The sequence below is a fragment of the Rhineura floridana genome, chromosome 8 (assembly GCF_030035675.1).
Source record: "Rhineura floridana isolate rRhiFlo1 chromosome 8, rRhiFlo1.hap2, whole genome shotgun sequence".
Taxonomy (NCBI): Eukaryota; Metazoa; Chordata; class Lepidosauria; order Squamata; family Rhineuridae; genus Rhineura; species Rhineura floridana.
The window spans coordinates 99,444,799-99,447,851 of NC_084487.1; the positions used below are offsets into that span (position 1 = coordinate 99,444,799).

General features: G+C 42.9%; 1 pseudogene; it reads right to left on the reverse strand.

Annotated features, from left to right (window-relative positions):
- Positions 1 to 533: 533 nt before the first annotated feature.
- LOC133363560 (5S ribosomal RNA) lies at positions 534 to 652 on the reverse strand (annotated as a pseudogene).
- Positions 653 to 3,053: the final 2,401 nt, after the last annotated feature.

Consider the following 3,053-nt stretch of genomic DNA (forward strand, 5'->3'; position numbering starts at 1 on the left):
ACCCCATCCTTTGTCTACTAAACGATGTTAGGTCTTGAGTTTCAATAAAATTAGAGCCTAGGCAAAAGATAAAAGAATTCTGCCCGCATGTTGATACAATCATTGTCAGAAACAGTTTATTCCTCAGAGTCCCATTTCTGAACAACCTTCTCTTGTGCTGGATGCTTTACTTTAATGCATCACCTCCCTTTGGAAATGACAGCCTCCCTGCATTTATTTAAGTTCTCTCTCCCTCTCCTTGCAACTTGCACTGCAGATCAAGAAAATGAAAGCTGCTGAAAGTAAAATCCATGCTTTGCAGAATCAGTTAGGGAAGTGTCACTGAAGTCAAAACATTTATATGACAAATGGCAGAAATTTAATAATGATTTAACTTTGCTGAATGGCTTCTGTTGTTGTTATATACCTTCAAGTCAATTGAAGTCGACTTGTCAATTATGACTTATGGCGACCCTATGAACCTTTTTTGGATGCATTCACAGGGTTTTCATGGTAAGAGGTATTCAGAAGTGGTTTGCCATTGCCTTCCTCTAAGCCTACGGCACCAGGTATTCCCAGGCAGTCTCCCATCCAAGTACTAACCAGGCCTGACCCTTCCTAGCTTCCGATATCAGATGAGATCGGGCATGTTCAGGATAGTATGGCCATAGGCTCAGGGTAGTATGGTGGTAGGCGCTGAATGGCTTAATAACAGAATATTCAATTTGTGTTAAGCTATCCAGTGCAAAAGTATCCTGAATATCCATCCCAAAAAGAGAGATGCATTGGTGCCATGTCTCTCTATTCCTTCAAATCCCTCCTCAAAATATTTCTTTTCCATGAAGCCTTTGGCCAGAGCTTGGAAAAGTTACTTTTTTGAACTACAACTCCCATCAGTCCTGGCCAGCAAGGCCACTGGATTGGGCTGATGGGAGTTGTAGTTCAAAAAAGTAACTTTTCCAAGCTCTGCCTTTGGCATACAATTAACTGCTTAGTCTTCATTCCCAGCTGAAACTAAACTTCAGCATATGCAGCTGCATTTGATCATATCTGTGGCTGGTTCTCCTCACCTCTTCATTCCCTCCTGTCAATTTACTGTGTGCTGCACTGTCAAAATGTAGGGCCCAAATACACATAGTGCTATATAAGTTGTTTGATGTTGTGTGTCTCTTTTTAAAAAGAAAATAGTGCCCACTGGAGGCCAAACAGGATTGGAATTGTGGTGGGCAGAAAGGGAGAAGTTGTTATTTGCATCACAAGTGAAGATCCACTTGGCATCAATGGGAGGTTCCCTCTAGATTGAAATAGCAGTTTTGGATTATCTATTGCAACAGGAAAGAAGAAAGGGTTACACTCCCCTTCTTTGCCTGTTCAGGATGCCCAGTGTCTGCCATTTGCAGTTTAACAAGGCACACACATCTCAGATTGAGTTTATCTACACTGTTAGTTTCTTGCAGAGTCTCTTACTACAAAGCATCTAATTCAAGGATAACTGGCCCTTGGGAAGGATTCTCCCCTAGACACATACCCCATGTCATACCAGTCACTTGCCCTGCTCTACACCTTCCTCATGTATTTTTGTGTATGTGTATAGAAACCTGTGACTTTGGCTGGAATGCAGCCTTTACAGAAGCAAGAATCTGTTGCTCTGTCACTTTTGCTTCTGTCCCTGCCCAATATTGACGTATGGCCCTTGGAAAGTTGTCTATGAGGGGTTGATGCCCTTGGGCTGAAAAGGTTCCCCACCACTGATCTAACTACTGCTATAAGCATAGGTCCAAACAGTGCTGATTGCTCATCATTACTAGACTAAACTAACTTTTCTGAAAGCCTGGATACAAGTGGTAATGACAAGCAAAACAATAAGCACAGACAGTTATTCAAATGGAGTTGGATACATCATTTGATAAATAAAGTGAACTCCAAATGTAGATTTCCAAATCTCATAACCTAGCAGCATTTCATGATGAATTACTTACAGCTTACATACATGCCAAATGGTGCTGAATGTTACAGCTGGTGCAATTTTCTGCTTCGTGGTAGCATTTTTAAACCCCTTCATCTTGATGAATCACTCAATATTTGATATTTGTCTATTCAATGCCAGTTCAGCTGTCTGCTTGGCAACCCACCAAAGCCTTTTTCTTTTCATTCTAAAATCTCCTGCATGCCATATTTTTTTTTACTTCCTCTGTACTCCTGTAAGAAACTAATGTTATTGGAGTTCCTCTGAGGATTGCCCTCCTATTGTTTTTCTCTCCTACTCTTTTGTAAGGTTTGGACATACTGTCTGTATATTAGGGGTGTGCATGGCCCCCAAGATTTGCCTTGTATCTGTTTCCATGCTTTTTAAAAAATCAAATCTGTGTCTGAGCTGCTCTGTTCTCTGTCCATCTCAGGCTGTAAGCACACTACTCATCAGATCAAAGTGTTTCCATTGGCCACACCTGGAGTAGGAACAGGTTGATCTGCCGATCAGCTGCAAAATCTTTGTGAACCTGAATTTTTAAAAATGCACTCAAGCTGCTTCCATCAAGTTTTACAGTAAAAAGGAGCAGGGTTGTGTGCCCCCCCCCCCGTTTTCAGAAGAGAGAGGGAGAGACACACTGGAACAGGCAGAACAGTGAATGTGTTTCTACCTTCAATCTTTGATGCAGGATCTGAGGTGACAAATGTAAAATGGTGTAAAATGAAGTTCTGTGGTTCCCCATTCACTCTTATGGGACATCTAAACACGGCTTACATTTCTTTTCCCTTTTGGCAAAAGCAGATGAAATTTGCAGACCCGGAAGCCCCTCTGGAGTGGATTAAATCTGTCAGATTGCAGACAAATAGGTCAGGGACTGTTGTAGAGAGAGTATAAGGTAATGATGTCCCGCTCGCCACACAGCTGACAGGCGGGGCATAATTGCAGATGGGGGCGAAGCTGCCGCCTCCATCTTTAAATGGGGCAAAGTCGCACGTCGCACCTATGACGCAAGCGTGACTTGGCTGAAGGGAGGGGCGAGGCTGGAGGGCTTATTTAAGCCCAGCTGCCCCTCCTACCTTCCTCTTTGGAATTGCGACGCCCACCC